This window comes from Cupressus sempervirens, chromosome 4, assembly GCF_028749045.1.
Source record: "Cupressus sempervirens isolate cs-2001-9-10 chromosome 4, ASM2874904v1, whole genome shotgun sequence".
Classification (NCBI taxonomy): domain Eukaryota; kingdom Viridiplantae; phylum Streptophyta; class Pinopsida; order Cupressales; family Cupressaceae; genus Cupressus; species Cupressus sempervirens.
This window is the reverse complement of record NC_143121.1, coordinates 129,663,893-129,688,967: the sequence shown is the minus strand read 5'-3', so window position 1 is coordinate 129,688,967 and position 25,075 is coordinate 129,663,893.

The window sequence follows — 25,075 nt, the reverse complement described above, 5'->3', positions numbered from 1 at the left end:
CCCTGGTAGTCTCCCAATGGACCCCAACCCCCTAGTGATCCCTATGTGACCACTAGTATCCTCTCATACAGACGAGGCATACTACGGAATGCAAGGTCACAACCAAGCATTCTCTCTACTCCCATCCTAGTCTGTACTAGCACTCGAGGCATGAGCGAGAACAAAAAATTATCTTATTAGGTTCATTAAGTCAGTATTAGGTGTAATGTGTTCACTTATTAAAACAACTTACAATGAGTTACCCTGGCAGCCTCTTAGGGACCCAACCCCCATTGCAAGCCACTTCCCAACACTACAAGTAGATAACCTACCCTAAACTCATGGAATTATAAATCACAAAATCACCATAGTCCTATACAAGCGACTAGAAAAATACCAAAAGATAATCCATAATAAGAGCATCAAATCTCCATGAGCAACTGAAAAATATCCATAGATAATCATGACCACAACAATTCTCTATTGGCAACTAAAGGTATCACTGATAATCACAACATCCATTGGTTCTCAACAAGCAACCGAAAAGTATCTCAAGTAATATTGATCGAAGACTCCAAAATGGTTGAGTCAAAACATGTCACAACATGACATCATCAAAATTAGATAAACAATTCAATTCCATCAAATGACTGGAAAGTAATCCAAATACAACTGGTTAACATCTCATAAAAGGTTACATAGATCACAACTTACACAAGAAGGCTGAAGACAATATCAATCAGCATGCCATCACATAACCATGGTTGAGTTTATAAAGATCGAGATCATAAGACATCATCATGACATCACTATCATAACCCTCGAGCCTCTGGTAGACGTCCAATAACTGGTCAACAATCTAGTCAACCCAAAACCCCAAATAGATAGCATAGAGAAAACACATGATGCAAGCACAAGTTTGGGTTCATTAAAATCTTATAATTGAATTAGGTGTGAAGGTCTTAGTTTTCATTTCCAAGTTTAGATATTGAGTGGAGAATTTGTACATTCTACCTAACCCACGAACCCATTTGATAGATAAAAGTTTTCCTCCTTAGCTCTTTTCTTAAACAACAATTTTCTAAAATGTTTTAAGAATATTTTACTTAATCTCTATATTGATTGACGATTCCTCTTTTAAGAAGATCAATTTCCTCTAAGTTACTCTAGAAAGAGTTATCTATTTAAATCGTTTATCATTTGCAACTGATTTATAATCATTTAAAAAAACATCCTCGCCTCCCCATATCTCTTAAATAAATTCTAATTTATTTTAACGTTTAAATATAACTACATCTTTATTTAATATCTTAAAAATAATAATAATAAAATATCATTAACAGATTATAATTAATAATTATTATAATAATTAATAAATATAATAATTAATAATTATAATATTTAATACTTAAAATTTATTAATATTTAATAATATTAATTATAAGAATCGATATATTAAAAATCGATTTCATATCACATATATAGCATAAATGTTAAAAAAAAAATGAAATCAAATTATAATACATCGCTGTCGTGGGTATGTAGTACTTGCGAGTATGCAGTCTATGACTGCAGCGCCATCCCATATATGGGAGGCTTGCCACGACAGTGGCCGCCGTGTAGTCATAAATGACTGCTGGCGGATCCACTATTGTGGATAGTGACCGTCGGGGCTGGAGGTGGGATGTGACTGCCCGCCCCTCCCCATTTCATTTTAAATTATTATTTTTTAATAAAAACATGTTTTTAATAAACGCTCAATCTAATGCGATTCAATTTTTTATAATAAAGTTTTTCGACTGTGATTTAATGAACAACGCTTTAACACACACACACACACACACATATGTGTGTGTGTGTGTGTGTGTGTGTGTGTGTGTGTGTGTGTGTGTGTGTGTGTGTGTGTGTGTGTGTGTGTGTGTGTGTGTGTGTGTGTGTGTGTGTGTGTGTGTGTGTGTGTGTGTGTGTGTGTATACATGCAGATTATTATTAAGTATTACAGTATACACACACACACACACACACACACACACACACACACACACACACACACACATGTATAGATTTGCATAATTTAAAAAGAGAACATATACATAGTTTTTAAAACAAAAAGGGCTTTCCAATTCGATGAATTGAGACTTTCTTCTAAAAAGTAATTGTTCTCTAAATTTACCCATTAATTATTTTAAATAGATTTATCCATACACATCTAAAACCCTAGCCCCATAGTTTCCTCAAATCTATGCATATGAAAATTTCTTATATAGAATTTAACTACTCATGACAAAATGCATACAACCAAGATATGAAAATCCTCAGAAAGCATTCAGAAGACATGAAGAAGACAGGAAGTGCAAGAAGTGAAATATCATAAGTCAAAATCACAAATGTCTACCTGGACACTGATGCTAAATCACTTCTCCTCGAAATTTTGCAGAGCAAGCTCCTTCCTTCTTCAACATTTTCGAGTCCTCCAAACATGCTCACCGAGCTTCTAGGAGTGCCTGAATATAAAGAACTCTCAGGAAGCACCTAGAATGTCTCTAGAAACAACCAAAAGGTTTTGACAACTAAGCACGAGTCTTTTCCAACCTTCTAGATGAATCACAAGGTTGTAGACACCATGTGCTTAATTTGTGCGCTAACTCCTGTGTTGTTAACATATGTGCAATCAAGAGGTGTGTTTACTCCTAGGCAGATTTATAACTTTTATTTTAATTCTTTTATTATTTCTATTATTATTATTTATTACTTTATTATTATTTTTATTATTAATAATTTTAATTTCTTTAATTTAATTCTTTTTCTCAATTAATTCCCCATTAATTAAAATCAAAATATCAAAAGATCATGATATTATACTAATTTTTTCCAAAATAATTAAATCTTTTAATTTAAGACTTAATTAATAGAAAATTCACCATAGACCTCCAAGATAAAATATGAAAACCCATCATAGAACAATCAATACAAAACCAGTCTAAAGGGTTAAAATCACAAATTATGTCATCCGACACATTTGGACGATAGAATATCTCAGATACTTGTCCTACCTCTCTAGGACAAAAAGGTTTAAGGGTTTAGGATTTAGACTTGAAAATATATCTCCCCTCTCTTACCATTGAGATAGTGCGATAGGGTACACTCATCCTGGCAATTCATGGAAGTTGATACCCGGTACCTGCAACTTGCATAAAATCCATGCATGCACATACTATATATATATATATATATATATATATATATATATATATATATATATATATATATATATATATATATATATATATATATATATATATATATATATATGCTAAGCTAAACAGGCAATGGGAGGAAGTGGTGCATCGTGTAGATCCCGAATAGCAGGTGACTACGACTCCCTTCCTTAACCACATCAGAAACGCCATACAATAAGAGAACAAACACACACACCATACACATGCAAGTATGGGGTAAGTATCCATAAGAAAACACATGTGATAATAAACCATCTAGCTAATCATCATCAATAATTAAAAGCAATGTAATAATCATCATGCATATATGAAATGTAGAGTCTAAGTAATCTTATCACATATCCACTGAATCCATAGCACAATATCTGATGGTCTCAAAATAATGCTACTAACCATCATCATAAAACTATTCTAATAGAGTCTGGCAATAATAGCAACAATGGGTCCAGAAAAATGTAAACGAGGGCAGGCACTACAAAAGAATTTATGAAATTGGTTGCCATCAAACATAATGATGATTCTTTGACTAAAATGAAAAGATGGCTTCTTTGAAACTAGATACTTATCTTGATGATGCTTCCTTACCAATTACAATATAAAAATCAACAAAATCCAAAGACAAGGCTAAGGAAAAACCAAAGCTCAAGAATCAACCGACTCAAAATTAAGGAGTTTGGAAGATGAGGTTGTTGGAATTTTAGGTAAGGATAGATGTTAGGGTTGTCATTTATGGAAACATATTACGTATTTCAAGATGAAAAAAATTAAGGATAAGTTTGAAGTTAGCGTACTTAGAAAATTGTTTAAGTATAATGTTGGTAAATAGAGAATAAGGAAATAGTTATATTTAGAGAGCTTCATTAGAAGCATATTATGTTATGTAGGCTTAGAGGAAGTTACTATGGACACATTAAGTATATGTTCAATATTGATAAATATTTTGTTAAGTTTTGATTAAGTTTTGGAAATATTTCAAAGATGGATAATAACACAAAATAAAACAATTAACAATATAATGATTATTTGGTTAAGTAATTATTTTTGCTTTTAAAAATAATTACTTAATAGGGTAGAGAAGACATCCTAGATGTTAACCCTCACATGGTAGAAATTAACTTAAAGATATGGTAATATGCAAGGTAGTGCAAGGTTAATAGCTTAAAGTTTTGGGTACAAAGAATAATCATTTTTGTTTAGTGAAGATACCAACTATGTTGTAATGACATAATTGGTATATGCAAGCTTTGTGTATGTTTGAGAGATGAAAAATTTCATGTTAAAGAAGAGAAGAACATATTATGAACATTTTTGTGAAGAGGAACTACAAGGGAAGATCATATATTGAAGATATCAATGCTACTAAAGGTTTTTTTATCTATTTTATAACTTGTATACTTATGTATGCATGTATGGGTAGTGGCTCAACTTGAATTTTGTGTTTTAATAAAAAATCCTAATAGGGTCAAAAATTCTAACAAGGCATTGTCATGTAACAAGATACTTTTGATCAGTTGATCATTTTGTGGGTATCATCAACACTAGGGTTTTCCTATGGCTAGGGTTTCCCTAGTTAACAAAATATGGTTTTATGAGTTTTCTTATGTTGTGCATGATTTTATTTTTTAGCTTACTGATATACAAGTTTAATATTTGTAATCGATATCCATAGTTGGGAGAAAGTTGTTTAAGCATATAACTAATTCACCCACCCCACCTCTCAGTTATATTGGAAGACTTTACTTTCTAATAATCGATATCAGAGAATAATTACTCAAAAGAAGTTTAATAGCTTAAGGGAGATCACTATAGATTAAATACACTTGTAGAAGAGTCTTGAAGTAGCTCTTGAGGAACTAGATACAGTTACTAATGAAAGGAATAAGTTGAAGATCAAGCTTAAGAATGCACAAGACTTTATTTAGAAATTAAATGATTAGATTGAGAGAACAAAATATTTTGGCATAACTATCTTGAACCTAAAAGAACTAATGGTAAAATCACTTATCAAATACCTATTGTCATTGATGTTAAGACACACAAATGAACTAAGATTGGTAGGGAGAAACAATTGATAGAGCACATTGATGTATGACTCTAGTTCACAAGGGTGATCAGAGTAGAAGAAGTATAGGCCCAATAAAGGAAATGAAAAATGTGATCAACTTAGATATAGAATTCTAAGTGAATTTTATGGGAGGAGAATGGTTTCAAGCAAAAAGGAAAGTAGATCAATTGGTAACCACACAAGATAGTTTGACCAAGTCGCCAAGAAAAACATGGAGCAGGTTACTAGTGATTGCTACATAATGAAGAGGGTAGGAGTGCATGCATTGTTGCACTTAATGGTGATGGGTTAATATACCAAGGAATAATTAGAAGAATTCAAATTTGAATTCTTTCCAATAAGGACAAGACATCAAGGACTCATGACACTTGTGACTCCTGCACAAATAGACTACATCTAACAAGAGTGGTGCACTACTGCAATGGGAAGTCGAGCTAGTAGTAGGGATGAGAATTCAAAATTTAAATTCATAGATTAGGGATTCTAAGAAAAGAAAGAAGAAAGTATAAAAGGAGGTATAGTTGAAAGAGAAAAGGTTAGATTGTTGAGTGATTATCTAGAGAGCTGGAAGAGCTAAGTGTAATCTCAAGGTGTGAAGGCAAGTGATAGAGAGAGGTCACCACCAAAGAATTAATATACTGAGGAGAATCCATCAAGCCCAAATAACACAAGGGTTATCATGTAGAAGAGCAAGGAGAGCTAAGAACACAAGTGATTAGAGTCTAAATCTGCAAAGCCAAGAGAAGGAAGATCATAGTTCCAGATGGGTCAAGAGAGTTGAAGAAGGATCTATTTCAAGCTAAGCATAGTATCTACCTTGTTAGATTTTTCCCTATTGTTTACTAATATTTACAACATTAAATCTCATTAATGGTGGACCCTAATAGGTTCTTCTCACAAAATCCTCTAACAAGGTGACACATTAACTTGTGTTCAAAAGTCCTTTAACCAAGTTGTCCCTAACAGAGTAAGAATCTAATAGGTCTTATCAATATCCCTTGATTGATTACAGGACATAATAACCCTGCCAAAATAACACTGGACAAAATAACCCATGATCAAAATAACAAATTTATAGATTACAAGTATATTTCTAAGAAAAAAATTTATTCAAATTTTCAATTAAAGTGTCAAATTATGAGCAATTCCTCTTATATAATCTAAAATATTATTATTGCCATAACCATCAACTAGTCTTTTTAGTCCTTCTTTGAGTTCACGGTATTTTTTCCTGCTTGGTTGTGTAGTGTGTCCAACCATATATTTCTCTATTTTATTCTCTTGGTGACCCTATTCTTTTTTCACTACTTTGATGAATCTCTATATTGAGCTATGTGATGATTGAAACGATTTACTAAATCCTCTATGCTATCCCTCAATAGAATTATTAGTTTTGGGAAGATCATCTTGAATAGCTGAATAACAGTTCCACATTGTGATTGGAAACTTGGGTGACCATCTATTGCCTCTTCTAGTTAGTCTTCCTATCCATGTGTCTTCAAAATAATCAATTATGGGTTGCAAAGTCTCCTCATGTTCTATATAATAAGGAGATTGTAGAAGTATTTCAAATGTATTGATTACATATATTTGAGGCACAAAAGCTAATGCAACCAATTTTTTGATCTTAAATGAAAATACTTCATCGAAACTATAACATGTTTGTAGACCTACTTCTTGAACTTTCCTCCACAAGCACTAAGAGAAATGGAAAAGACATCCTTGAATAGTGATATCTGGAAAATTTTCAGAAATAGCTCCCTTGAAACCTAATTCAAAATCAATAAGTATAGTTTTTGGGTTTAGATTAGGTTGTAGTTGTTTTAATTTTACAAGAACTTGTGTATAAGTGGATCTTGTTTTGTTGGTCAGAAGAATATAGATGAGTGGAAATACTGCATCATTTTTCAAGCCATGAATTGTGTACAACTGCTGAAAAATACTTGGTACTATTTTAAATGTACCATCACTAAACCAATTTTTAGATTCTTTTAGTAGTTGCAAATTTTGTGTGGTGGTGAATATTAAAAAATGATTCTCATCATTAGTGCCATGATAAAGAAACTTTTCCCCTCTATTGGTAATTGTATATTCAATTGGTAAGATAAGATCTCTCGATGTCTAAGGATTTGGTGGTGGTGCTTCAAATCTTATTCTTTTCCTTCGAATCATTTTGGATAATGCATTGGTTAATGATATTGCTCCTGCTACCAGTAATGAAATATTAGAACATGTAGTAGAAATAATATTTCTTGTAGAGTCTTGAGTCAAGCACACCATGTCTTTCATTTCATTCAACTTCTGTTTGACAGTGATCATTTCAATTTTTGGAGCATGATTATGTCTTGTACTGCTAATCACATCGTCAGATTCTGTTTGTGTTGTAGTATAGCACTAACTTGAACATTTATTTTTAAAATATTTTGCACAATGCCAGATCATTTTATTGACACCTTCTCGATGAAGCAAAAATGTGTAACCATTTAAAATGAGTAATTTCTTATTTTTTTGACTTGTTAAAAATTGAAGAGGCATTGTATATATTAAAAATTATGAAAATTTTCTTGATTCCTAAAAGTATATTTATTTTTGTATACTTTATAGAAACCCCTAAAATAATTTAATATAATGTTCAAAAAATTATATTAAAAAAAATATTTTTTTATGAATTTTGATTTCTCTTTTTCTTATCGCTACACACTCTTCATTCTTCTCCCCTTCTTCCTTTACTTCTCTAAGCTCTTAATTTTACCACTTTATATATCCTCTTAATGCCTCTTCATAATGCCTTTTGACTTACATCTTTTCATAATAACTCTTATTTAGCTTATTCCCACGAATTTCTCTTTCTTTTTATAATTATTTACCATTTAATAAGTTATTTAAGCATATTAAAGATGTTTTAAGGCTATTTTAGGGTTATATAATGGATATATGGTCTTAAAATGACCTAAATATCCTCTATGGTTCCTCACAATCCATTTTTAAGCATACTAACTTGCTCTAGAATGACTATGGGTTATTTTGTCCATGGGCTATTTTGTCCATGGGTTATTTTGACCATGGGTTATTGTGACCCTGGGTTATTGTGTCCTTGGGTTATTATGGCGGGGTTATTGTGTTCGGGGTTATTTTGGCCTATTTATTATGTCCAGCACCCATGTGGAACATATATAGTGAGTATCTGAGTTATACTCATAAGTGAAGATCATTCATGCATGACCAAGTGTTTTTCCCACTCATGTCAAAGGGGGAGATTATTGATCTCAGATTGGTTTTGACATATGAGTGTCTATATACTTAAGTCATTTACAAGTTAGAACTTAGTTCATGTTGAAAAAGTAATGCATATCAAGCATAACATGTCAGATAGTGCATGCCGAGTGAGATAATCAGTAAGTGCCAAGTAAACAGTTAGTGCTGAGTCACTCGAGTATCGAGCAGTCAGTATGTATTGAGTCATTTGGATTCCAAGTGACAGAATTGAAGTTGTAGTTAATGCTAAGCATCAAGAACTTCAGATGCCAAGTAAAATAGTTTTGACATAGTTGTTTGTAATGGCACAAACTACTATGTAAACCATTTTGGAGCCAACTTAAGGATTGTTTTCCAATCCTAGATGATAAGAACAAATCTTAATTGAGAACCCCTATGCAGTACATGTAGCCAATTAGTTAAAGGTATGTTTTGAGCAACTAGATGGATGAACTACAATCATTGATTCATACCTAACCCTAAGTCACCTAGGTCTTCTTAAGAAGGACATGCCCTAAACATTAGTAAGGTGTGGAGTGAGCAAAGAGAGAAGTTTGCATGTGCAAATAGAGTACTCATGGTGGCTAAGGAGATTTGAATGAGAGACACATTGTAGAATCAGTTAGAGGAGAATAGAGGAAAGGCATTAGAGGATAGAAGAGATATATTTGATCAGAGGAGGATCAAGGATACATGCAAAGAGGTGATCTGTTATCTAGCAGTAGAGTGCTAACCATAGGATCATTGTCGAGACATTCTAATAGGTGAATTAGTTAAATCTCTTAATAGAGTAGTCTTAATAGGCTGTTGCAAATCTTTTAACAAGGATGCTTACTTCATTGTAAGTTGAAGTCCTTTAACTAGGCACATGTCTAACAGGGTGTTGAAATCTTTTAACAGGGTAAGATCTAACAATCTTGTAAGTCTTTAACATTTTAGACCTTTCACAGGGTAGATCATGTTTCATGATCAAACATTGTAACCTTTATTGGATACACTTTACAACTGCAGTAGTGAAGAATTGTGGGTGTCGTCCCCACCCCAGTTTTACCTTCTCATTGGAGGGTTTTTGGGTAATCATATCTTGTGTTATATGTATTAATGGTTATTTGTTTTTATACTATGGATGCAGATGCTTAATTTGGTATTTCAGTTTACATGCACAATAGTGAGATGGATGTATGGTGAATGATTTTATGGTTGAACTTTTGAAGTACTGATTCAGCCCCCCCCCCCCCCCCCCCCCCACCCAAGAGTTTACTTCCTATTGTATTCCAACACCCTAGATATCCTTTTCATTTATAATAGGTAGTTAAAATCTTGTCAAATCAAGAGCCAATAGATTCTACCGTCTCATTTGATCATTTTCTTGAGTAAAATGAAAGGCTTTTGAAAGTATGGATGTATATGATTTCCATGAATATTTTTTCTATTGAGAATCATTTCTTTGCTTATGTATTTGCCTCTAAAGTCACAACCTAAGTTTTGATAGGAAGTGTTTTCTATTTGAACTTTATCTTCACTTGAATGCATGAAGAGTTCCTGTCATAATTGCAACTTGCACTTGTTTCTTTGTGTTTATTTTTTTGAGCAATATTCATGTTCTTCACTCATTTAAAATACCATTACAATGCTAGGCCTTAGTTGTATATTATTTCCATGATTTTTCTTTTATGTTTGTAAGGGTTTCTCTTAAATGCATGTTGGGGGTTTTTTTATGTTCTCCATGACTTGCATTTTTTATTTGAATCATTGGTTTTCTCATGTATTTGAAGGCTCTTGCATGGTGAGAGTCCACAACCTATATAATGTAAACTAGGGCATTATTTTTATGTGATATTGCAACCCATTTATGTCATGACCATAGATATTCATTATTCATGCAGATGTAATGTTTCTTCTTCATTTGCATGGTTTACATGATAATATACATATTTTTATCTTTCAATACCTGGTTGCTTGTCATGAATGAGATGTATATTGACACAAAAGTTCACATCCTTTCTTGAGGTGTGACCCTCAAATGACCTTATGTAACATGGAAACAATCTCCAAATGTGGGACTTGAAATGAGAGAATGAATCTTAGGAGAAGGTTGTCTTCCTTACTATCATGATGCACCTAAACTACAACTCTTGAGAAAAAAAGAGGAGTGCATAAAAGTAAATTATTGAAAGAGAAAAAGAGGTGATGCACCAAATATATTTTTTATCTACTCTTTCCAATCATTTGCACTTATATTTAAAAGAACTCACAAACTATACTACTACCTGTAGCTTATCAACTTTAACACAAGATAAAAGTCAGAAAACAATACAATCAGGAAAGGAACACATATGTTCACTTAATAGATTTATTGAATGAGATTTAACACAATCATATAATGTTGTAGATGATGAAGATACATCCAAAAAAAGGAAAAAAATTATACAAACTTATTTGGGCTGAAAATAGACATAAAATAGTGATTTCTATTAAATAAGAGAATAACATCTATAGAGGAGAATTTTAAAAAAAGAACCAGAAAAAGACATTTAAGGATATCAGGCTTATCTCTGTATAATCATTCAACTCAAACTCCACCAACTCAAGTTAAGATCAAAGAGTGCAAATCAAGAAAAATTAGGAAAAATCTAATTTTGTGTACAAATATGCTCATGAAGTGACAAAAAATGGGTCAATAAATGCTCCTACAATCAAGAAAACCATGCTTATACCCTCTCCAAGTGGAAACATAGGAAGAAAAATCCTTTATATTGTGTAGAAAAGCTCCAAAAACTAGTTTGACAATAAATATTGAGCTCTTGAGTTGCATCACAGTCGGCAGGAAATCTACACATAATTTGATTTCTTCATTCTTCTTTCTAACAAAAACAATATTAGCTACCTATGAGGAGTGTTTAATAGGAAAAATAATATTAGCCTCCAACATATCAACAATACCTTTAATGTACCGAGGGGCATCAAGATCTCTTTCAGTGATCTTGTAGAGCCTACCCAATTTAAACTGGGAGGGCTTTCATTTTCTTTCCAACTCCAACAATGTAGCTTTGTTTTTCTTAAAGAAATCAAGCATGCAATTTACACTTTGGAATTCTTCATGTATTTCATTGTATTTTCCCAAAATCATTTTCATCATACATTTTAGGATATTTTCAAGGTTCATGTAATTGCACTCTTTATGTCCATCTTCTTCTTTGACCTCTTTGGGCTATTTTTCTCCAACTACAATAACAGGGTCTACCCAGTGAACAACAATGGAACTTGTTGTAGGAAGGGCTTTCAAACTATTGAGCTCACTTTCTAGACTCCTAGTATTTCTAGGAATTTTTTCAAATTATCAAATTCATATCCATCTCTCTTATCTAAAACTTTTCAATCCTTTCTTTAATATACTTCATCTGAGTGGCAGAAACTAGAGGATTAGTATTGTCAATCATCTGAACTACTGCTATTCCTTGTGTTCTACTAGAGATGTCAATAAATTAGGTTTATCACCCTTGAATGTGACCCAAGTACACAAAGTCTTTTGGAAACTACTATTGGAACAATTTTTATGTGGTCTTTGATATCACACCTTATTGGTAAGAAAGTTTTCTATCTAATTTGAGTGTCATATATAGATGATTGATGAAGAAGATTTGAGAGAAGACATAACAAGAGAACCTAGAGGAAAGGTAGAGTTATGAGGAAACTATAATGGAAACTTGATTGGTTAGACTTAAAAAATATAAAGTGACCATTTAGTCATGCTACAAGTAAAGAAGATAGTTGCATTGGAGCCTTGAAGAAGTGGTCAAAGAATGACTAAATACATGGGCTCTATCAAGTAAAAGAGTAGAAGATTAAGGAACTTGAAGTATATGTTGAACGATGCGAGTGTCAACTGAGTGCCAATATGTGTTGAGTATAAATAGTATCAATCAAGCATCAACATTGATCAAGAATCAATATATGTGTCAAACAAAATGTTAGTAGCAACTGAGTAACCCAGTGATGATCGAGCGTCAAAACATAGTGTTGGCTGAGGGACAACATTTAACAATTTATGATGAAATTGTGATTCCCTGCCAACACAATTGATTCCTTGGAATATGTAAAAGTGTGTTGAAGATAAGGAATGATGAGTTGGATCATTTAAATCAAGGGAAATTGTGTTTGTGCATTTCTATGCAAGGATTCAAGGAGAAGTTTAGAGAAGTTTGTAGAGGAGCAAAGAGTAGACTAAATGATGGAAGGATTTGATGAATCTAACGCAACTCTAAGATCTACGATGATGCTTAAGTGAAAAAAGATTAGAATTACCTATTTAAGGAGGCATAAGGGCTAAGATAAAATAGGTTAGTAGAGTTGATGGACATAATCTAGGCTGAAACAATTGTTGATGCTATTGATTGATGAACACGAGCAAGAGGCTAAGAAGTATTGTGAAGAGGTGAAGAGTGATTGCTTGAAGGGTTGCTAAGGGAATTAGTGATAGAGATGATAATGGAGGCTAGTCAGTGTATCAACATCATGTGAGCCAAATTGTGATCTATATTTTCAAAGTGATTTGTATTAGTCAAATCAAAAACTTGTTATTACTTTCTAGCCATTGTATTAGTATTGAAATCCTTTAATCAACATCAAACTAACTGTCATATATAAATCCTTATATCAAGGTGACATTCTAATGGAATGTTCTAAATTCCTCTAACAAGAACACTTTTAACAGGCCGATTAAATCATTTAATAAGGTTGCATTTAATAGTGTGTTTTGTAACCTTAAACAAGGTTGGCTCCTAATAGAGCTCACTTTAGAAGAGTGAAAAATTGGTGACATGTTACTGGAGATTTTTCCTAAATTGAATTTCCATAGTAAATCCTAGTGTCAACTTGTTTGGATATTATTTGTGATGATTTAATATTAATGTTTTACATTATGCAAGTCAATTATTTTTAGGAAAATGGACTAGTAGTTGATGTTGTTGATAATTAGTTATAGAGGCCGAGTTAATGGATGATTATATCTGAAGTAGTTGAAGTGTTTAATTATTGATTTGGAAAATTTGGAACTTGGATAATTGATTCCCCATCTCTCAGTTATTCTAAAAATTCTAACAATTGGTATCAGAGCTTTGGTGCTTGTAGAGAAAATTTTGAAGGTACTTGAAGGTAAAGATCAAGATGTACAAAAAGGAGGTGCCAAGGTTGAACAAAGAGAACTTCCCTGATGAAGTTGCATTTGGAAGGAATTGGAGATGGTACAATACACTTTGTGGATAATGTATATATGGAGATAACAATTCTTCCTTTGACAACACAATAGCTAAAAGAGAAGCAAGAACACAACCAAGCTATGTTGGAGATCGCATTAGCCCTAAACTACATCAAGTTTGAATTTTTTATTTTTTATTTTTATATTTTTAGAGTGGTATATATATATATATAGATATACATAGATATATCTATATGAGTATATATAAAAACATATATATACGTATATATACACATACATATACATATACATACATATACACATATACATATATGTATGTATATATGTATAAATGTGTGTGTGTGTGTGTGTGTGTGTATATATATATATATATATATATATATATATATATATATATATATATATATATATATATATATATATATATATATATATATAGATGTATGTATGTATGTATGTATGTATGTATACATATGTATATATATACTCTAACATTTATATATATGGATTTAAATACACTTACACACACACACTTGCTTGTGGATAAATATAGATATATTGATATACATATAAACTTGCACCAATAGTTATATTAGTATATATATATATATATATATATGTTTTTAAATACAAATATATTTATACACACATTTCCATATGCATAAATATAGATATATTTATTGCTTTTATTCTGGTTTTTAGTTTTAGTTTTAGTTTTTAAGTTTGTGTCATGTTAAGTTTTATTTTGAGGAGTGTGATTTTATGTTTTTTTTATAAGTATTTTTTTGGCAAAAGTGGATGAACCATTGAATATGTTATTTTTAATAAAACTGGTTCAAGTGCTCAACTAGGAAAGAACCAGAAAGAAAATCCAGCATCGCCGTGATATGTACAAGTATTAAACATCGATATTTACAATATATTATATGAAGGAATGTAATCAAAATTAAAAAGAGAGGGGATATTCCCATCAGAATTCAAAATTTTTCAAGTTATTACAATTTCAAAGACATTTGAACCAAACAGGCATGAAGGACCCAAACTTGACCAAAAAATACAAAACGATTAAATACATGCCATTTGTCAAAAAATCCCCCAAAATAGAATACCTTAAAACCTTAATATTTTCATTCCTCCATATCCTTGCATGAAACACCATCAGCAGAAATTGAGGCCGAACCAATTTGCAGAAAATATCACCACCTGGAATCCAAACTTGGCAAAGTAGCAACTTCACAACCCGAGCCTGAACCAACAACAACATCATCTGTAGTATTTGTAATAGGAGGCTCCTCCATAATTATGTGTGCCTCCATTCGAACATGTCCCGGTTCATGAAATGTAGTTTTAGTCAAATTACCAAGCCAATGCACCCAATTGGTAATCACTATGTCATCTTGCACATTAGGACCAAAATATTTGTGTGCACCTGAAGGAGGCCCTTCATGAATTTGATAATCAAAATTGGATATGCTTAGAAAATCCAATATATCAAAACCAATGCACCTAAATTTATCTTCCAATTGGTGACCCAAAGCCCTTGCAGTAGTTTGGAGAACAAACTTCATAATGTGGGGATACTGTTTTTCAAAAGTTTTTTGAAGAGCATCGAACATGTCTATGTATTCATGTTGCCTTAATAACTGAGATCTTTGAAAGATACAACCCATTAATGCATGCCTAGACCAAAGATCATATTGTTACATGGCATTTGCAAGCTTATTTTCATTCCAAAATTGAGGAAGATGCACTCTCACCACTAAAATTTCTAGCAAATGAACCGATTGTAACAAGTCCATAGCATTTGAAAGAAGTATGGACGCAACATTTGATGGGTATAGGAAATGTTTCACAGAAGGGCATAGAATTGCTTCACCAATTACATACCAAAGACCCTAACAAATTGAAGAAAACTTGATGAAGAACATCATTTCCAAGGTCCTATCATCAATACGCAAGGGTAGAACAACTTTATTGACACTAGGGTTAATCCATATATGATATTTTTGGGCAAAAAAGACCAGTGAAATTGATTGCAAGATTCGCACTTGGCACATGACTCCAAAGGCGAAGACATTTTTGAGTAGGGTATATCAAAAATCACTCACTTTCGTCGATATATGAAACTAAATAAGCCACTGTCACCATTTATAAAAAAAAAAGAAAATATCTTCATAATACCTGTGTAGGATAATAATTATTCACCTGATGTGGATACGTGCCAATCATATGTAGGATTAAAAACCATGTGAATATATTGCAAAGTCGATCTCCGTATTGATCTTGCCATGTATAAAAAATCATGCAACCAATGTGAAATCAAAACCTACCCAGGTGACGATAGCTTACATGACACTGGGCAATGAAAAATAAATTTGTAGGAATTGCCTTAACGTCACCAAGTACATGCTAGAATGATTTGAAAAAGGGGCAGTAATCTATTGGTCTAATTTTTTACATATTAATTTTTCTTAGAATCATGGTGAAAAAATCAGATGTGAGTTCTTTTGTTAGGTCCTAGGGTTTTAAGGTTTTGGTCTTGTATTTTTGATATCTTTTAAAACCCTAGGTCTTGCCTTTTAAATCTTATTTTGGTGCGAAAGTCTTAACAGCAACTGAATATTCTTTCCCACCTATGTCGAGGTCATGTTTGAGTCCTTTTGAAAAATCTCATCCTGTCACTGGATCTTGATAGAATCAATGGATGTCCTGTACTCACTATAAAAAGTTGCAAGGTTGTTTCCTATAGCGATGTAGCGACCATCGGAGAACTATGTCCTGGTGCTCAAAAGTAAAGTTTGGCGTCGAAAGAACTATATTAATATGAAGGCATTATGGTCATGTGCTATCTCCTAGGATTGTCAGTGTCAGAAAGGATGTACGAGGAGGAATTCGCAAATGGTGTCACCAAAATTGAAGTTTCTTCGACGACTCGCTAAGTTGCTATTGGAAAATCTATGTGACCTATCGGTATCGAGGTAGCGACTAGTCAAAAGGTTGTGATGTAATTGGAAATTAAATAATATATATGTGTGCTAGCATGTTAAGCCAGCTCAATGACAACAACATCTTGGACCCACTCCCATGCATAGAACATATCAATGATTCTAAATCGTCAGATCAAGCATAACTTGACGATACTCGCTAACTCGCTATGGGAAGATGTGCAAAAGTAATGTATAGCGAGGTAGCGAGTGAGGGACCCACCATTGTTCTCTTAAGGGTTGTACCAAATGTCTACCACAAGATCAAAGAAAAATCAATGGTTGTCGCTAGCTTGTTATAGAAAGGCGCTCGAAAGTTATGTATAGCAAGGTAGTGAGTTGATGACACGTGTCCTCAATCATTTGTGGGCCTAGTTTGAAATGCCAGCATTAGAGGAAAGGTACAAATGGAGTTATTTTATTGGGTTGACTGCCAACATGTTAAGATGAAGTGTGGATCAGCCCAATTTTCATTCCGTAATTGTTGATCTTGTCTTGATGAATGGTTGGCACTTACCCGCAATTTTAAGATGTAAGAAATTTAGGGAATGCGGGTAAGCGGTAATGCATGTGACCATTTTTTTTGCCATAAATTTTGTTTCTTTTTGAATTAGAACTGCCCGATGTGGTGAAAATTGATGGATAAAATGTAAAGCTGATTACAATTTGGAAGTAACGGTTACTAAGAGTTAAATATGACACGGAGCTCATTCGTGTGATTTTAATGCTCAAATATAATCTGCGATCTCACCATTATTTGAACTGTAGAATTGCAAGAAATTAATAGAGCATAAAGAAATTCTAGAGCTAGGGCACATAAATTTTATGCAGTAGTCCGAAGAGTTGTAGCAGCAGTTGTCGGAGAAGAAGTGCAAATTTAATGTTGTAGATGAAATTGCAATCAGATTTAGATATATTTTCATCTAATTTGACTTCTACAACAATTGTAAGGATGAATTGAATGTTTTTGGAGGTGGTTGAAGTAATTTTTTTTTCTGGCAACTGCACAATGTTGAATTTCACAGCAAAGAAAATGTGGCATGTTGAGATCAATTTTTTGGAGCCTCAGTACAGATTGTGATGATTTCTTGATATTCCTTCATTAGATATTTGCATATTTTAAGTGGGGATATATCAGATATTTTGGCATCATTTATGGTTTTCAAGTGCAGGTAGATGAGGAAGTTCAGTTTTAACAATTCCATATTGAAGACTCTTTTAGTAGGACACATGTCAAATTCAGATTAGAGACCCAGAAAGATTTTCTCTCCTATATATCTTCCTTTTTTGCTTATTGTAAGGGTTCCAATTCTTTGAAGATTTTAGGTGGATTGTGAGTCTAGTTTGGTTCCAATTTCCTGAGTTTTCTCATAGTTGTGATACCAAATATTCTTAGTATTCTCCTGTTATGAACAACATATTGTATTTCTTTTGAAGCATTCATATGTTACAGTTAGTTCTTTGTGTATTTTCTGAATTTTGATATACATATGATGTATTATTTTCAATGAAATTAATGCAAAGAGTTTAACCTTCTTAGTTTCATTCTGATTCTTATCTCCTGCTTCTGTTACTTGCAATGTTCTATGTTTAAGAACCAAGGTCTTGAACTCAGTCGCAACCCCTTAAGGTCGTATATCAGGATGAATTTTTTGTTGGAACAAAGAAGCCAAGTAAATGCTTGTTTATACTGATAGGGTTGCAGGTTACACTAGAAGGATTTTACAATAAGTACGAGAGTTTCTATGAAGATTGATGTCTGTTTGCAAGTCAAATAGATAGATCATATGCCTAAATATATGAGTATACTTTAGGTATCCATCTACATGTTAAGGTTTAGTTGATGCCCAATGGATAAGGGACTGGCAAGCTTGAAGGATACATGTTCTCTTTTGTTGCATACTTGGATGATGTTGAGATATAAGTCTTAATTGAATATCTTTCCTTTTGTGTTTAAGAGTTAAAAGAGTTTTCCCTCACTTAGTTTATCAAGTTCATGTGCTCTATTATTAGCTATTTCACCCATGAATGTTTGCATAAACATAGAAGATTAAGGGATTTTATCTGTTTTCTAGATTCAGTTGTATGCCTTTACATTGATACCATATAAAGAGTCTGAGGTCCACACACCTAGGTATAACATAGCCTAAAGAAGAAGAAGGATTTATACTTATAGTTGGCCCAAGACTACAGTCAAGTGCATCAATTATAGGAATTTGCTAACCTTATATGTATTGGTCTGGTTTCTTGGTTATTTCCAAAATTATTAAATCAAACACCAACAAAATGGTGACTCTGTTGGGGAATTACACTTAGTGTTGTCATAAATAGTGAATTATTAGAGATCTGTGTCCCCTTGGGTAGAGTTGTAGATATTTCATGAGAAGATTCCCATGGGTCTGAAAGTTGTTTACATTTTTCTTGAAACTACTAAGTAGATTAATTGTGATTATCCACTCGGCAAATTTATTCCCTTTCTGATAGAGTGGGTGGCGACTCAAACGATTAACCAGTGTTAGTTTCTTGAAAATTGTGTTCCCAAATTATGGAAAATAAAAGAAATACATAGGCAAATGTGAGGAAAAACCTAAGAATCAAATTAAAAACTAATCTCTACCCTAGAGGAAGACAGAATTGGGCTGTGAAGGGAAACCAGATGCAGAAAGGAGGGTATTCACAGGAGCAACTAGTAGGGAAAGATAATGCTCACCATTTTGTTGTTGAAAGGGTGCCTCTCTCCAAAGGTCCGAGATCTCACCCAATTTTGTTTGATGACGATTTCTATAATACCCCTAAGATGATATGTCAAGAAAAGGTTGTGCAACCACATGCATTTAGTTTGGAGGATAGGACTAGTAACAATCTTTTCCAGTGTAGCACAAACCCTTTCATGTCAGATTATTCCCCTGAAAAGGTCAGACCTAGACACTTAAAACCTGAAAGTTTTAATGATGAGAAAACATCTAGGTCTGAATTCACTATCCCTGATCCTGATGAGAATGAAAATTTTAAAGCATAGCTTGGTGAGCAAGAAGCTATAAATAGGAGATTTCAAAAAGGAAAGGAAAGAAAGGATCACGAAGGCTTATGAAGAAAAGAAAGAATTACTTAGGCAAATTTTTGCTCTAAAGAAGAAAAATGAGATAGCAACTAGTGCTTGGTAGCTTGAGATTGTGGGACAAGTTGATTAGCTTAAGAGGCAAGAGTAGAATTTGTTGGAAACTAAGAAAATGAATATAGAGGGACCTGTAATACAACAAATTAGGAACTATACTGCTCTAGAAGTTGATAATAATAGAGTAAAAAATGTGGAACCTGTTATAGGTGCTAAGGACAAAGGAAAAAAAAAGGAGATTGGTATTAAGATCAATGAGCCAGTGAAGACAGTTCAAATCCATGATTCCATGTAACTTTCTAATATTGAATTGGAAAAGAGAAGGAAAGAAAGGGATGCTTTAGCCAAGAGATTGGCGATTGTAGAAAGTGAGGCTGCTATAGCTGAGATGAACAATAAGATCAAATTCTTGGAAATTACCAAGAGGCAGTCGACAACTATGCCTAAAGATGATGATGGATCTAATGATGCAAATCAGAATACTACTGAGGTACCTGTTTCTTTCTTGTCTTCATCTTCACTAAAAGTAGATCTTTACAAATCTATTGGTGATGCTAGCACTAGTAATACTATGAATAATACTAAGAAAAATAGTGCTAATCACCCCAAGATTGATTTATAAAGAAGACATATTCAATTAGAAGGCTACAAGCAAATATGTTTTAATGGAATCCCTGGTTTTCCAAATCCTATCCCACAAGAAATGAGGAAAAGATTGCCTAAATTTGATGGAAATAATGCTATCTCTTGTGAAGACCATTTAAGGAGTTTTCTTGATATGATGAGTTATTATGAGGTTGAAGCTGAAGATGTCATTATGAAGTTGTTTGTGCAGTCATTAACTAAAGATGCTAGAGAGTGGTTCAAGAGACTTCCTGAATTGTCTATTGTTGATTGGAAAGATATTGACTATTGTTTCAAAGAGCAATATGGTGACAAGAAAAATTAGAGCTATATTTTGAGTGAATTCAATAATATCAAGAGGTTGCCTAATGAATCTGTTACCAAATTTAACACTAGATTTCAGAAAAGGATGTACAAGATAATGCAAGCCATGTGAATTGATGAGAAGGTATGTCTGATCACTTATCTAAATGCTTTTGATGGTAAAATGACATACCAACTTAGGGATAAAGAGCCTAGGACCTTAAGAGATGCTTTTAGGATTGCCGTTAATATAGAAAATAATTTGAGGATTTCAGGGAGATTAGAAAGCAAAAGAGATGATCCTAGGTTATTTGGGAATAAGGGGAATAGAAAGGAAGAAAATAAAGCCATAGGAGGAAAAAGGCAAGAGCCTAGTGAAATGAGTCAGATTCTAAATGCTATAAAAGGTCTGAATCTTCCTTAGATGAAGAATGATAGAAACCTCACTGATAATAGGGTCCCTTATCAATCAAATTTCAATAGACAAAATAGGCTACAAAATTTCCCTTATAACACTACTTGGAAGGATGGTTAGCCTAGTATCCCTCTTCCCAAGAACAACAACAATAAGGTGACCTCAGATCCTTTGTCAAAAAATTCAATAAATTTGGTAGATGATCCTAAGTTTGTTGCTGAACCTACATGGTGATTTGCATGTCAATTATCCCATTCTCCTGAATCTTGTGTAGTAGCATTGTCATTCCCAGGAAAACAAGCTGTAATAGAACACTGTCATGAGCAGGGAGAAAATAATGATGATGTAGGATGCAATATGTTTGAATCACATTATTTTGACTGTGAAGATTATGATAGAGATGTATATGACCAAAGAAAGTTTTAGAATGTCATACAACAACAAGTATTTTCTGATGAGAGTGATCTGGATGACAATGTGTGTAACATGGTTAATGCAAAGGAAGAAGTAACACTGAGAAAACATTCTAGGAAGAGATTGATCAAATTACTGCTAATATGATAGCTCAGGTTCAGACTAGAAACATGGCTCAGAGAGATGAAAGTAATAAGGTAGCTAGTATCTTCATAAAAGGGGCTGATCCTAAGAAGGGGGAAATTGTGAAACCTAAAGAGGCTCCTATTGTGAAGGTTAAAATTACTAATAGAAGATGGGAACAAAAGAAAGGAGGAAATCCTAAAGATATGGAGCTTTCAAATAATGTCCCCAGAAAAGCAGATGAGAAGGTATCAAAGATCATCACAGAACATGATAAGAATCATCAAAATGCTTTGAAAATTTTGGATAAACAAGATGAGAAAAGGAATGTGACTAATGATGATCCTCTTGGTTCTTCCATAGATATGCTTGCTATTTTGTCTCAGATTACTATTAAGGTTCCATTGTCTGAATTGCTAAGAATCCCTGAACACCGAAATAAAGCTATAGCATGGTTGGCAAGTATTGATGTAAAGGTAAGTCAGGATTGTAATGAAAATCACAGTTCCAAAGAAAGTAGTAAAGAGGAAGTAAGGCACAATGAAGCTGAAGGAGTTGTCTCTAAAATTCCTCAAATGTTTTTAGATAATTCTGTAAATCAGTGTTTGGGAAATGTTGAACCATTTTTCCTGAGCATTTTAGTAAATGGTAAAACATTAAAAAACTGCATGATTGATTCTGGTGCTTCCAACACCTTGATGCCTTTTGAAATAATGAAGGAATTAGGCTTAAAGGTGGATACTACTCAAGGAAAATGTTGTGCTATGGATAAAAGAGAAGTGACAGTTATAGGCACTATAAACTCTTTGCCATATAGATTAACAACCTACCTTGACAAAGAGCTTACTATGAGTGTATTGGTTGTTGATATTCCACCTCAATATGGCATGTTGTTATCAAGAAAGTGGAGTGTTGCTATGGGTGGGAGTTTACAGTGTGATTTTTCATTTGCTACTTTCAATATTGAGGGAAATTTGATAAAAGTCAATAGGGAACCTAAGAGTATATACATGATAGAGGAAGATGACAACATGGCAAATTTTGTGGATACAGACATTAATGCATTCAGAGCTGAGGTTTTGACTTTGAAGAAATCTAAGCATAAGTCTCAGTTAGAAGTGGAAGTTGACACAAAAATAGACAAGGGTGATTTGTGGACTATGTTTTTTGATGGTGCATGCTGCAAAGATGGATCTGGTGTAGGCATTTTGCTGATATCTCCAGCAGGGGTAACATAGAAATTCTCCTTTTCTTTAAGTTTCCCTTGTACGAACTATAGCAGAATATGAGGCTTTGTTGTTAGGCCTTAGATTAGCTCATAAGCATGGGATAAAGTGTTTACATGTTGTAGGAGATTCTAAATTGGTGGTATCCCAAGTAAGAAATGCTTGTGTCAAAGAATAAAAGATTAAAACAGTATAGAAATGTAGTGTGTGACATGATTGAATGTTTTGATGCATTTGGGATAATTTGGAAAGATAGGACAAATAATAAAATGGCAGATTTACTGGCAAACATAGCAATAAAACCTTATGATATCACATTTTCTGGTGTGTTTAAAATTGAGATTCAAACTAGACCTTCTATCCCTAATAATGTTTAGAATTGGCAAGTGTTTGAAGATGATAAGGATATTATGAGATTTTTGAATTGTGAGCATATGCTGTCAGGACAAGAAATTGATTGTGCAGCCTTTGTGGAAAATATAGATGGAAAAGATATTATTTTTGGGTAGGAGGTTGTGTAATTGAAGAAAAATAAAATTCCAAAGGGTCTGGTTGTTTTAGAAACTATTTTTGACAACCAAGATAGGTCACAAATGGACACTAATGGATATAGTGCCAAGGATTTAGAGGAGGTGAACTTGGGAACCCAGGAAATACCTAAAAAGGTATATATTGGTAAGAAATTGCCTCCCAAAATTAGGAAAGATCTAATAGACTTGCTAAGGAAGTATAGACGTGTTTGCATGGTCATACGATGATCTAAAGGCCTATAGAGAATATCTCTTTCAACATGAATTCCCTTTGAAACCAAATGCTAAGCCTTTTAGACAAAAACAAAGGCCAATAAACCCAACCTTGGCCCCCAAAATGCGAGAAGAATTGATCAAGTTAAGAGATGCTGGGATTATAAAACCTATTAGAAATTCTTCTTGGGTATCCAATTTAGTACCTGTCAGGAAGAAAAATGGAGATATAAGGTTATGTGTTGATTTTAGGAATCTAAACATATCTTCCTTAAAAGATAATTATGGTTTACCCAATATGGAAGCCATGTTGCAAAGAATCAGCGGTTCACAATTGATGTCCATGATGGATGGGTTTTCAAGGTATAATCAAGTAGTTGTCAAAGAATCAGAACAATTTAAGACTGCTTTCACTACTCTGTGGGGTACTTATGTTTATGTCAGGATGCCATTTGGGCTTACCAATGCTGGGGTTACTTTTCAAAGGGCCATGGATATAGCTTTTGCTGATATTGTTGACAAATTTCTAGTTGTATATCAGGATGACCTTACTGGTTACTCCAAGGATGAAAATGATCATTGTATGCACTTAGAAAAGGTATTTATTAGGGCCCTTAAATATGGAATATCTTTAAATCCAAGGAAATGTAACTTTGGTGTCACTGAAGGAAAATTGTTAGGACATCTAGTTGGCAAGCATGGAGTAAGGATTGACCCTAAAAGGGTAGAAACAATAGATATGATTCAGAAATCCAAGAGTGTTAAAGTCATTCAGTCATTCTTTGGATAGATCAATTTTCTTAGGAGATTTGTGACAAATTTTGCAGAAATTAGTAGGCATATGTCAAGAATGCTAAAGAAAGGATCTGAGATAAAATGGGATGGTGAACCTAGTATTGCATTTCAGAAAATTAAACAAGCTATTAAAGATGCCCCTATTCTCAGAGCTCCTAATTATGACAAACCAATGCATATATTTTCTTTTGCCTCATTTCACACTGTTGCTATAGTACTGTTATAGAAAAATGAAGAAGGTTATGAGCAACCTATTGCATTCTTTAGCAAGTTTTTGCAAGCAATAGAGCTTAAGTATGACATCAATGAAAAGTAGGTATATGCACTAGTGAAAAGAGTTAAGGCTTTTAGATGTTACTTAATAGGAGCTATTGCCATTGCTTTTGTTCCTACTACTACTATGAAGGACATCTTTTCACAACAAGAGGTACCTAGCAGGAGATGTAGGTTGATGAATAGGATACAAGAATTTAATATTGATATTCAGATTACCAAATTGGTCAGGGGTCAAGGTTTGGCTAAATTGATGACAGAAGCTAATTTAGAGGCAAATCAAATTAATCAACTTGATGATAGT